The sequence below is a fragment of the Talpa occidentalis genome, unplaced genomic scaffold (assembly GCF_014898055.3).
Source record: "Talpa occidentalis isolate TD23 unplaced genomic scaffold, MPIMG_talOcc4v2.1 talOcc4.12, whole genome shotgun sequence".
Lineage (NCBI taxonomy): Eukaryota > Metazoa > Chordata > Mammalia > Eulipotyphla > Talpidae > Talpa > Talpa occidentalis.
Window position 1 is genome coordinate 5,511,399 of NW_023601212.1, and position 13,608 is coordinate 5,525,006.

The 13,608-nt window shown below is 48.8% G+C and overlaps 1 protein-coding gene across 8 annotated transcripts in view; it reads left to right on the plus strand.

Moving 5' to 3' along the window:
* The window catches only part of HNRNPM (heterogeneous nuclear ribonucleoprotein M), a 263,350-nt gene that overhangs the window by 163,146 nt on the left and 86,596 nt on the right, over positions 1 to 13,608 (plus strand). The window lies entirely within an intron of this gene.

Consider the following 13,608-nt stretch of genomic DNA (forward strand, 5'->3'; position numbering starts at 1 on the left):
ACTTGGTTCTGGAGCTGGGGCCAGACTTTGGCTTATTTCTTTTTTTTTTTTCTTTTTAAAGATTTATTTAATTTATTTATGCTTACAAGAACTGGGGTACAGGCCAGAGGTGTGGGAGGTAAGAGGATGCACCAAAGACAGAGTGGGGAGCAGAACAGGCGATCCACTGAAATCCGCTACTGAGGGGAGCAGCGGGGAGACAGGAGAGGTCTGCTGCGCCATGTGGGTCAGCTCCCTGGCCGGGGATCGAACTCGTGCTGCAGTGGCTGCCAGTAGCTTCATAGTGCGGAGACTTAACCCCTTGCGCCACAGGGAGGCCCACGTGCACTATTTTCCCCTGTAGCACTCAGAGCCTTATACAGCCTGTGCTTTCCCCACTGGAATGTCAGCCACCCTTTCTGTCTTCTTCACCGGCTGGTTCTCGGAGCCGGGAACAACGCTGGACACACGAAAAGTGCTCAATGAACACTTGTTCATTGAACGAAAGGAATGAAAGGGGAAGTTGAGTTCCATAAAGACCAAAATTTCCAAGGCCTCAGGGGTGTCCAACCCAGCCAGCCAGCGTGGGGGGGTGTGCCCGGGAGGGGCCATGCTGACTGGGCGGGTGAGGAAAGGAGATGCAATTATCTTACACCTTTTAGTAACTTTTTCTCCCAGATTCCTGGCATCATTCATGGTACAAAATGCCGCCCTTCTCTGTCCCACCCTGTTCCAGGCAGAGGCTTAAGCCAAAGGAGAGGGGAGGGAGGGAGGGAGAAGGAGGTTCCTGGCCACTCCAGGACACTCGTGAGTCCTTGGGAGCCACTTCGCCAGCTTGAGGGCTCCAGAAAACACCAGAACAGCCCCTGCCCTGCTGTGGAATGCCCAGGGGACCTGGAGAGGCTATTTCTGCCCCTCTACCTTACACCCCAACCTTGAGGGCTGAATGCCAAGTTTGTGGGCTTCAAAGGGGAGCAGCTCCTTCCACCTCATCCCCAGCCTCACCCTCCACCCTCCTGCCCAAGCTCCTTATCCTGCTGGTCCACACACTGTTAGTTTCACTGCCAGAATCATCCTGGACTTGATCCCTGTCTGTACTTTTAGCAATCCAAGCCCCCATCCCCACCGCCCTGCTGCCCTCCCACCATCAGCTACCTGGCTTTGAACTATTTATATCTCTCACCAGGCTGGACTTATGCTGGTTTTCACACGTTCTGATGTGTCTCCTTCTTAGCCTGCCTAGAAATTAGATCAATATGGGCCTCCCTGGTGGCGCAAGGGATTAAGCACAGCACTGTGAAGCTGTCTGCAGCCTCTGCAGCACAAGTTCGATCTCTGGCTGGCCAGGGAGCAACCCACATGGCGCAGCAGACCCCTTATGTCTTGCCCGCTGCTCCCCTCAGCAGTGTATTTCAGTTGATCCACCTGTTCTGTTCCCTGCTCTGTCTCTGGTGAATCCTCTCACCGCCCCACACCTCTGGCCTGTACCCCAGTTCTTGTATGCATATATAAATAAATCTTAAAAAAAGAAATACATTTTAAAAAAATAAAATAAAAGCAATCAATAGGACACAACTCAGGCAGGCATCACCAGTGGCTGCTGAAATGAGTGTGTGGAAGGATCGTGAGAAACAGAAGTATTTGCTAGACCCATAAGACACATGTTAATTGCAAAGAAGAAAACTCTAATTGTACAGAGGAGAAATAGACAGCACCTTAACCAGGGATCATGGTTAAAATGGCCAATAATGGGGCAAAAATGATGTGTTTCCCAATAAACACATCACCCAGTGCCATTTCTCCCAAGTTGTGTAACCAGAATCTGATCAGGAGAAGTCAGACAAACCCAAACAGGGACATTCAACAAAATAACTGACCTAGGACTTCAAAGAGGTCAGTGTCGTGAAAGACAAAGAAAGGAGAAAGAATGTTCCAGGTGAATGAAAGTGAAAAGGAATGGCATCTAAATATAGCACATCATCAGGGATGGGACCAGACCAGAAAATTGAAAGTGCAAGACATTACTGAGTGACAAAGTTTGAATAAGAGCTGTACTTCAAATAGCAATATTATATTCATATCACACCTCCTGATTATGACCACAGTAGTTTATGAGCGGAGGCGTATTCCTGTCTTCTGGGGAGCATTAGGTAGTATCTGAGGACTTTTTGGTTGTCATCCCGGGGACAGTGGGGGGGGTGGGGGGGGTGGGGGGCAGTGTGCTACTGACACCTAGTGTGTGGAGGCCAGGAATGCTAAAACCCTGCCCTGCACAGGACAGCCCTCCACAGCCTTTGCTCCTCTGCCTAGGGCCTCTTTTCAGCAGATGGGTCCTCCCCACCCTACTTGTAATTATCTTTTCTCTGTCTTCCTTCTTGGATTTATTTCTCTCCTTGTCACTCGTCACCGGGTATCGTGCCATAAATTTTCCTTTCTTACTACGTTTATTTAGTCTCTCTCACCAGTAATGTGCCAGCTCTGTTAGGGTCAGAATCTGCGCCCCTAGTACTTGGAGCACCGGCTGGCACACAGTAGGTGCTCAACAACCGTTGAATGAGCGGGTGAAGGAATAGTTGGTCCATGAGATACCTGACATGCAGACGGAGGGGTGAGGGAGGAGGAGGAGCATAGTGGCCACCATCTCCAAATCTCCCTTTTGACTCCTCTGACGATTCTCTCAACTTCTAGGACAAGACCTTGAGGGCACCTGGGTGCCCGCGGCCTGGAGGAGCGGCGTCCAGAAGGGGGCGCTAGGCCACCAGGAGAGGAGGGAAGAAAGGCCGCGAAAGCGCTGCATTCGGATGTACCAGCAGGGGGCGCCGCTCCCACCAAATCCCCTGGAGTCCAGCTGCCCCCAGAGCAAACAGCTGGCAGGAATTTTCTTTTGGCAGGGACAGGGGAGGGGAGGGGTGGAGACGTCTCTAACTTTTTTTTTTTTTAAGATTTATTTATTTATGCACGCAAGAACTGGGGTACAGGCCAGAGATGCGGGGCGTGAGAGGATTCACCAGAGACAGAGTGGGGAACAGAACAGGCAGACTGACTGAAACACTCTGCTGAGGGGAGCAGCGGGAGAGGCAGGAGAGGTCTGCTGCGCCATGTGGGTAGCTCCCTGGCCAGCCAGGGATTGAACTCGTGCTGCAGAGGCTGTAGATTGCTTCATAGTGCGGTGCTTAACCCCTTGTGCCACCAGGGAGGCCCTCTAACCTTTTTTGTTGATACAAAAAATAATTTCTAAAAATTAGAAATTTGTTATATAAAGTCAAAAAACTAAAAAGAGAAATAGAGGTCGCTGCACTAGCCCTCCTGGGAACTCAGAATTAGATCTACCAATATGTTAATCTGATTACTATTTGCTTTTCAATATTTATTTGAATTAATTGGGAGAATTTAAAAAAAAAGGCAGGACAATGTACTTAATACAGCTAAATGTCCACTTACAATGGTTAAAATGGTAAATTTTACAATATGTGTAGTTTCCCAGAGTGAAAAAAAGGAGCTTGTACGACGGGAACACCAGTTATCAGTCTTGATTCCTCTCCTTCCATGTTCCCACTTGCTCCCCAATTGGACTGTTTTGAAGCAAATCCCACAAGTAGCATCATCTGTAAATATTTCAGAGTGCATTTTAGATTGTAAAGAATATTTTATTTTAATTTTTAAAGATTTATTTATTCATGCATACAAGAACCAGGGTACAGGACAGAGGTGTGTGGGGAGGGGGTGAGAAGATTCACCAGAGACAGAGCCCACTGCTCCCCTCAGCAGTGTACTTTGGTCCTTCTGCCTGCTCTGCTCCCCGCTCTGGCTCTGGTGAATTCTCTCACCCTCCCGCGCTTCTGACTGTGCCCAGTGCTTGTATGAATAAATAAATAAATCTTTTTAAAAAAGATTATTTATTACTTGTGGATTGTAATAGCAAAAGACATGGCCCTCAGTAGGGAACCAGTGAACTAGATTATAGGACAAACGTGACATGGGATGCTACACAACTCTCAAAGCTGAGGATGCTTCTAGGGCTGATACAAGCTTTGAGATTTGTGTCAAGTGAAAAAAAAAAGGACAAAAGAGTACTGGTAAATGTATCTTTTTTCCAGCTTGTCATTTATCTCTGATTTTGCTTTGAATTTCTTTCTGTGTAAAGAGTGGGGACATATTGTATAAGTGCAAGAAGAACAGAGTAGGAACTAAGCACAGTGAGAGAGAAAGAGAGAGAGAGAGAGAGAGAGAGAGAGAGGTGTGGGTGTGAATATGTGTGAACTGCAACAACTAATGTTTGGAAACAACCCAAATATCCTTCAACAGATGAACGGCTAAAGAAGCCATGGTTTATCCATGTCAGCAATAAAATAAATGTACTACTGACACATATCTACAGGACTAAATCTTTAGATAATTGTGCTTAGTAAAAGAAACCAGACAAAAAGATTCCATTTGTAAAATTTATGACTTCATTTATTAAAACATTCTAGAAGATGCACACAAAGTTGCTATGACAGAGCAAATTGTGATGATGTGGGGGTGTTGGGAGGAACCCATGGGAGGGATTCCCAGAGAATCGAGGAAGACCCTGGGTGTGATAGACACTTCTGTCACCTTGACTGTGGCTCTAATTCCACCATGGGCTTTTTTTTAACACTTTAAAATTGTGCCTTTGGGGCCTCCCCCATGGTGCAGCAGGTTGAGCGCCGCACTATGAAGCTGTCTGCAGCCTCTACAGCTCAGGTTTGATTCCCAGCCGGCCAGGGAGATACCCACATGGTGCGGCAGACCTCTCCTGTCTCGCCCGCTGTGCTCCCCTCAGCAGTGTCTTCAGTCGTCTGCCTGTTCTGCTCCCTGCTCTGTCTCTGGTGAATCCTTTCACCCTCCCGTACCTCTGACTGTACCCCAGCTCTTGTATTAAATAAATAAATCTTTTTTTTTTAAAGAGTATACCTTGAAGATTATATTAAAAAAAAAAAAATTAAGGCCTCCCCGGTGGCGCAGCGGTTGAGGGCTGGGTTGCGAAGCTGCCCGTGGCCTCTGTGGCACCGGTTCGATCCATGGCTGCTCCCCGGCCACCGGAGGAGGGTCCCACATGGCGCGCAGACCCCCCCTGCTGCGCCTGCTGCTCCCCTCAGCAGTGTACTTTGGTCCTTCTGCCTGTTCTGCTCCCCACTCTGGCTCTGGTGAATTCTCTCACCCTCCCGCACTTCTGACTGTACCCAGTGCATGTATAAACAAAACAAACAAACAAATAAATAAATAAATAAAACAAAAAAACATGCCTCTATAAAAATAAATAAATAATTAAATAAATAAAAAATAAGTGTGCCCTTGAAGCAGGGGCCCTTGATCATCATCCATTATACTTAATGTGCTGCTGAAAACTTCTCCCCACTTTTGTATGAGTCAACTAAGGTTGCTATAACAAAATACCACAGGCTGGATGGTTTATTTTTTTTTATTTTTTTATTAAGGTTTTTTTTTTTTGGATTTTATTTTATTTTTTTTCTTTTTATAGAGGCATGTTTTATTTATTTATTTATTTATTTGTTCGTTTGTTTTGCTTATACATGCACTGGGGACAGTCAGAAGCGCGGGAGGGTGAGAGGATTCACCAGAGCAGGGAGCAGAACAGGCAGAAGGACCGAAGTACACTGCTGGGGGGAGCAGCGGGCGGCAGGAGAGGTCTGCGCGCCATGTGGGACCCTCCTCCAGTGGCAGGGGAGCAGCCGGGAATCGAACCGGCGCTGCAGAGGCTGCGGGCAGCTTCGCAACCCAGCGCTCAACCGCTGCGCCACCGGGGAGGCCCCCAGGCTGGATGGTTTAAACGACAGAAATTTAGTTCCCACAGTGCTGGGAAGTCCAAGATCAAGCAGTTCCTGGTGAGAATTCTCTCCCTGGTTTGCAGCATTACCTGCTCCCTGTGCCCTGACCGGGCAGTGGGTTATCTCCTGTCTCTCTTTTTAAGATTTATTTATTTATGCATACAAGAACTGGGGTACAGGCCAGAGGTGCAGGGGGTGAGAGGATTCACCAGAGACAGAGTAGGGAGCAGAACAAGCAGATCTACTGAAATCCACTGCTGAGGGGAGCAGCAGGGAAACAGGAGAGGTCTGCTGTGCCATCTGGGCTGGGGATTGAACTCATGCTGCAGTGGCTGCAGAGGCTGCAGATAGCTTCATAGTGCTGTGTCTTAACCCCTTGTGCCACCAGGGAGGCCCCTCTCCTGTCTCTTTATAAGGTTCCCACCAGTACCACCTAATCACCTCCCAAAGGCCCCACTTCCAAATACCTTCAAACTGTGGGGGAAAGTGGTTAGGGCTTCAGCATATGGCTCTAGGTTCAAATCCTTACTCTTCTGAGCAGTGTGGCTTTGGGCCAAGTATCTGAACCTCTTGAAAGTTCTTCCCCCAGGAGTCCAAAAAGGACAGGAGTCTCTCTTCTCGAGGGGGTTCGAGGATGACCTGGGCCTAGCTGCGTGTGCCGGGTGCCGTGGAGGTGCGTGCTAGGTAAACGGTCACCTGAGCGAGTCCAGGGTGGCGTGCCTGGGGTGCAAAGGCTGCCAGGCTGATGCACACAGGCTCCCGGGCTGGGAAGACCAGGAGGCGCAGTGCTGGTGGGGAGGGAGTCTTGAGCTTGGGCAGCTCTGTTCTTTTCTGGGACCCCAGCCCAGAATGTGAGTCATCCTTTCTGTCTGAACCTCTGAGGCCCCTGCCCTAAAATTGACCTTTCCTGGTGACCTGGATGTGACCAGAGTTTGGCAGGAAAGGGCACGGCCTGCTGCTGGGGTGGTGGGGCCATTCCCTGGACAGAGGCCATGCGTAGTCCCAGTGTCCCTTCCGGCTCTGCTGGGAAGAATCAAACACACGTTCCATTCATAGCGCATTTGTCATGCTCTTACCCTGACCTGAGTCACCCATTCCCAGCTCTGGTTGTCTAGAAATCTTAGAATTCTTACCAGTGGAAGTCTTCCCCGAAAGGATGGTCCCTTCTCCAGGCACTTGCAGTCCACGTGCTTTCCCCATCACAGCGCTGACCATCCTGTATGAAACTTAAGTGCTAAACCAATCATGATTAATGTTGCTGACAAAGGATAAGCAGACATCACGTGCCTCCCTATATCACACACCAGAGGACACAAGATCACCCAAAATGCACAACTGGGAGGAAACAGCCAAATGCAGAGTGAGGGGCAGCCTGCAAATCCCTGATGGGCACATTTCAAAGCTGTCAGTGCCGTGAAGGACAAAGAAAGGCCAAGCGATCAGTCCAGACTAAAACAGACTAAAGAGATACAACAACAAAACAGCACCCCTAGTCCAGGGGGTGTGGCCACAGGAAAGGGCACAGCTCTCAGGACAGCACGGGAACAACAGGCGAAACTGGAATATGGACTGTAGATTAGATAACAGCATTGTCACATGTCCAGAGCTGCGAACTATCCTGTGGTTATGTAAGAGAATGCCCTTGTTCCTAGTGAAAGGCACCGGTGCCCAGCACGTCTACAACAGACCCGGGTGGGAAAAACCAGCATAGGAGTGAAAGAGTGTGCATTATCCTCCATTCTCTCCGTGTGTGTCACCTATGTGTGTATAAATAACCTATGTGTGTATTACATAACTGTGCACATACATATATATATATATATATATATATGAAATGTATCATCACGTGTCTCTCTGTCCATGTGACTCCATAAATTTATATATCTGTGCATATTACATACATTTCCATACATAAGTGTTATATACATCTGTGTGTGTATTATAATATGTAGCTCTCTGCATATAAATGTGTTACACACAGGTATGTCTTCATAAATGTTTGGTATTTATTTATTTATTTAAAAAGATTTGTATTTTTTATTTATACAAGAGCCTGGGTACAGGCCAGAAGCGCGGGAGGGTGAGAGGATTCACCAGAGCCAGAGCGGGGAACAGAACAGGCAGACTGACGAAATACACTGCTGAGGGGAGCAGCGGGTGAGACAGGAGAGGTCTGCTCGCCATGTGGGTTGCTCCGGGCTGGCGGGGATGGGACCGGAGCTGCAAAGGCTGCGGACAGCCTTTGCAGCGCTGCGCTCAAACGCCTGCGCCACCAGGGATGTCCCAAATGTTTGGTTTTTATGTACGCATTTATATTTGTGCATGTTGCATAAACACATGTCTATGTATTTGTATGTATATTCTATATGTCTCTATGCATGCACTAGATAGATAGAAAAGAGATAAAGCTGATGGAGTGAGTTCTTAATGCAGCTCTATGAAAGTACACATGGGCTCTGTATTCTTGCAACATATCTGTAAGTTGAAACTTTCAAAATTTAAAATGAAAAATAACATGGCATGGGCCTCCCTGGTGGTGCAAGGGGTTAAGATGCAGCCTACGAAGCTATCTGCAACCACTGCAGCATGAGTTCCATCTCTGGCCGGGGAGCTACCCACATGGCACAGCAGACCTCTTCTGTCTCCCCGCTGCTCCCCTCAGCAGTGTATTTCAGTCAATCTGCCTGTTCTGTTCCCGACTCTGTCTGTGGTGAATCCTCTCACCCCCCACACCTCTGGCCTATACCCCAGTTCTTATATGCATAAATAAATAAATCTTTAAAAAAGAAAAAGAACATGGTGATGTGGTCTGTCTCCCCTGGGATAAGCTTGTCATGAAGAGACTAAAGTATAATAAGCCTTTTTAAAGAAAAAAATTTTTATTTTTTTATTTATTTATTTATTTATTTATTTATTTATTTATTTATACGAGCACTGGGTACAGTCAGAAGCGCGGGAGGGTAAGAGGATTCACCAGAGCCAGAGCGGGGAACAGAACAGGCAGATTGACTGAAATACACTGCTGTGGGGAGCAGTGGGGAGACTGGAGATGCCTGCTGCGCCATGTGGGTTGCTCCCTGGCCGGCCGGGGATCAAACTTGTGATGCAGAGACTGCGGATTGTTTCATAGTGCGGTGCTTAATCCCTTGCACCACCAGGGAGGCCCTGAACTGAGTTCTTGAGGCCCAAACCATATTTATCTGTTCAGGTCTGTGTCCCCAGTATATGACACAGTATATGAACCTGGTACACAGCAGGTGCTTAAGCAATGTTTGCAGAATGAATGAAGTGAGGTAAGGCTACATCCAACCTCCAGGACTGAGAGCTCCTTGAGGGCATCCCCTGACGTGCATCGAGTCCCTGGTGGTACAGAGCCGCTGACCCCAATGTCAAGTGGGGACCGCCTTCTATATGTCTGAATACAGTTCTGCATCACGCTGTGATAGGCTGTTCCTCTATGACCGCCCCAGTGCCTCCCGACAGCCCCACCCCTGCGGAGTCCCTTCTGTGTTGACTCAGAACCCAGCTTGTTACTTGCTTTGGTGATTGGGACATCAGCAAATGTGATGCAAGTGGAGATTTAATACATCTTGGATCTTGGTTCTCTTAAAACATTGCCATTGCCATGTGAAGAACTTGGGACACCCTGTTGGAGGGTCACCCAGAAGAAAACTGAAGTGTCCCCGCAGACAGCCCCAGCTAACCTTCAGACATTAAGTGTCCACTTTGGACCATCCATTCCCGGTCGAGCTCCAGGTCACTGCAGTTGGCTGTGGGGACAAGGACTTCTCAGCCAAGACGGCTGGATGTGGCTTTGAGCCACTAAGTTATGGGAATGCTAGTTATGCAGCAACAGAAAACTGACACAGTAACCCCTGTTAGATAATAAAGCGTGCCCTTTATTAAACGTACTTTCAAAACAATATGGAGGGCCAGCTTAAATTTATTGATTCTTTCTAGTTTTACCAAGATTTCTTCTATTTTATTTAAAATTTTTTTAAAGATTTATTTTATTTATACAAGAACTGGGGTATAGGACAGAGGCGAGGGAGGGTGAGAGAATTCACACAGGGAGCAGAACAGGCAGACGGACTGAAAACACTGCTGAGGGGAGCAGTGGGCGAGACAGGAGAGGTCTGCCGTGCCATGTGGGTAGCTCCCTGGCCAGTCGGGAGAGGCTGCAGACAGCTTCACAGCGCTGTGCTCAACCCACTGCGCCACTGGGGAGGCCCTATTTTATTTAACGTTTAATTTTTAATTTTGTATGTCAGCTGGGGGTATAGCTCACACCTCCTCAGAAGATGACAACACCACACTCACCAGCAAAACACCCATAATCCTCCACTACAGTCCACTGACTCCCTTCCCCCTCACTGCTCCCACACGCTCCCTGGGATTGCTTACTGAAATATTTTTTAGATTAATTTTGGTGGTAAAATACACATAACAGGAAATTGAGCACTTTAACCATTTTAAAGTATATAATTCTGGAACATTAAGTACATTCAGGATGTTGTACAACCATCACCACTACCTAGTTTCAGAAGCCTTTCGTCATCCACAATGGAATCCCCAACCCTTGGTTTACAAGGAACACCGTGGGCTCCAGTAAATGTACCTGTTGCTCTCACACCTCCTGGCCTCCTTGGCTGGGGAAGGAGTCACCCTATAAAGTTCAGTGGCTTTACAGAGGCCTGCTGCCTGGACCTGAGGTAGCACTGGCAATAAAAATACACTAGCCACAGTGAATGACCGGAGGTTTCAAGTTTCATGTGCAAAAGGTAGAGAACCCCAGTGACAGGGTGGTGGGGGCTTGTCTGGGCCAAATGGGGGCAGCCCCCCTCAGCTCACGCCCATTACAAACAAGCAGGGTTGCAGACCACCCTTGGTGGATCTTCTGATTTGCAAGAGACACCACAAATCTAGATTTTCATTAGAAAGTTGATGTTCAAGGGCCTCCCTAGTGGCGCAGCAGGTTGAGCGCAGTGCTGTGAAGCTGTCCACAGCCTCTGCAGCACGGGTTTGATCCTGGCTGGCCAGGGAGATTTGCACATGACGAGGCAGACCTCTCCTGTCTCGCCCGCTGCTCCCCTCAGCAGTGTATTTCAGTCAGTCTGCCTGTTCTGTTCCCCGCTCTGTCTCTGGTGAATCCTCTCACCCTCCCTCGCATCTGGCCTGTACCCCAGTTCTTGTATACATGAATAAATAAATCTTTAAAAAAAGACAGTTGATGTTGAAGCATACCTTCAGGTAAGGTTTGGCTGGTGGGGACCAGTGTAGTATCTGCAAGTTGTGTGCTAAAGCCTGGGTGAGAGAGAGGGTGGCTGCCAGGGGAGAGATGGGGTAGGGGGCTTGACCTTTTCCCGAGTTGAACAGGTGATAGGTAACTCCTGGGAGTGGAATTAACTGGATTTGACAGCAGCCCCAGGCAGAACTCCAGATAAACACAACAGGGGCAGCTCTAAGACCAACAGCGTCCAGTCTTCTTGGGAAAGTGTCCCTCACATGTCCTCTCAGACCACGTGACCTCTCTGCACCGCAGTTTCGTTTTCTTTAAAATGGAGATTTAAATAGTACTGTGCCAACTTCATGGGGTGTGCATGTCAAGTGAGTAAGCAGACATACGATACCCAAAATAGTGCCCTGCCCCGAGTGGCTATCACTTAACTGCTAGTATTAGTTATTTATTGTGTTAGCTGCATAATAAGTGGTTGGAAACAATAATAACACTGATTTCATAGTTTCTGTGAATCTGAGTTTGGGAGTGGCTTATCTGGGTAGCTCTGATGTAGGACCATGTGAGGTTACACAGATGTGAGCTGAGGCTGGGTCACCAGAAGCCTGACCAGTGCTGCAGGATCTGTTTCATGCTCCCTACATGGCTGGTGGTGGGGTGGTGGCCTGGGTTCCTTGCTGTGTGGATGTCTCCAAAGGGCTGCTTGAGCTTCCTCCCGGCATGGCAGCTGGCTTCTCCCAGCGCACACCATCTAATCAAGACAGGGCATTTTTAAAAAAATATTTATTTTTGCATAGAAAAACGGGGTGTAGGCCAGAGGTGTGGGGAGTGAGAGGACTCACCAGAGACAGAGGGGGAGCACAGCAGCCAGATCCACTGAAATCCACTGCTGAGGGGAGCAGTGGGGAGACAGGAGAGGTCTGCTGCGCCATGTGGGTCAGCTCCCTGGCTGGGGATCGAATACAGACCACTGCGGTGATAGTGCTGGGACTCAACCCTAGGCCACCACGCGTGAGATCAGAGGCAGGGGCAACCAGCTGTTATGAATAAAGTAAAGCGTCATGGTTGCTGAAAACCGGCTTGGAGCCAGCCAGCCTGATTTCAAATCCTAGCTCCGTTTAGATAACCGTGAAAACTTGAATAAGTGCTTAACTTCTTTTTTTATTGTGTCCTCACCTATAAAATAGAGTAATAACCGTATCTACCTCATTGGGAGTTGCTATTGGGATTAAGTGAATATGCAATGACTTTGGAGCCATACTTAGTGTACATCAAGCACACAGTAGGTGCTTGCTGCTGTTTTATTATAAGGAGCTCCTCCACGACAGACTAGCTCCTCCCGTCCCACCCACCAGAAGCGCCAAAGATAGAGATAGGTACAGTGTCCGAGGAGCCCCCAGTACAGGTCCAGGGGACACAGACAGGAAGAAGTTGTGCATAGACCACGTCCTGCTGAGAATGGAATCTGCAAGGGGGCGGGGACTTCACCCAGCTGCCCATGGAGAGGCAAAGACAAAATTAAACAACAACAGTGAACGTCACTGCTTCTCTTTCTCTGAGAGATTCCAACCCATACATTGCCTTTCCAGCACCGCTGACTCTGACCAGAGCGGCCCAAATGGAGGCATGGGGTCTCCCCCACCGCAATAGTCCCCCAGGGTAAGTGGCCAGGGGTAACTGTGTCATTGCTGGGTCAGAGAGCACATTCCACAGAGCAGTTTTTAGGCTACAATCCAGAACCGATGCAGGGTTCCTGGATGAATTCTTTTGCAGCCTGTTCATAGCAGGTGCCTCTAGGGAGCTTTGGCTTATTTTTGTGCTCTCTGAAAACATGGTGCGGAGAAAGCAGCTGCTGAAAGTGGATCATAGGAAAGTGACTGATTATTTCTTTGGATTCAAGAATCCAGGGTGGAGGAGTGCCCGCTGTGTCCCCCACTCCAGGGTGTCCAGGGGCTCAGGGTTGTGGACTGGCTGGTTACCAGGCCACACAGAGGCTCTGGACCTACTCCTCGTGTAAGTTTCCCTTCCTGCCCTTCCCATCTGCCAGTCACGGCTGCTGGGATCTGCCATCCTGGCACCCGGCCAGGCCAAAATGTGTGAGTGGTGACCCGCACGTCAGCCCTGGGGCACGCAGTTTCAGATTCCAGAGGCCAAGCTGGCTCCCAGCCCTGCTGAGTCAACTCTGTTCTTGCCTGTGCTCCGGGCCAACCTGCCCTATCCTTCCTGGCAGGCAAGGTTTCTGTGCCAGCCTTGCTGTCCTGACAGGGTACAGGGGAGTTCAGGAGAAGTGGGGCAGGGCAGAATTTCAGTGAGAGCTTTTGCATGAATGCTGACCCTTGTGGAATGAAGAAGGGCCCAGTCCCACTGCCTCACTCAGTTCTTTGTCCCAACTTTCCCCCATCAGGGCTCACGGTGCTGGCATCTCCCCACCAGCACTGGGAACTCCAGACCCCAGAGCAGGAGAGTGTTGAGTGAATGAAAGAACGACTCCTGGGTGGAGGGGTGTGGGTGCATCACTCAGTCAGTGAGGGAGAGAGAGGTCTTCATGGTCCCCTCTTTCTGTTCTGAGGGTCCTGCTTGAAT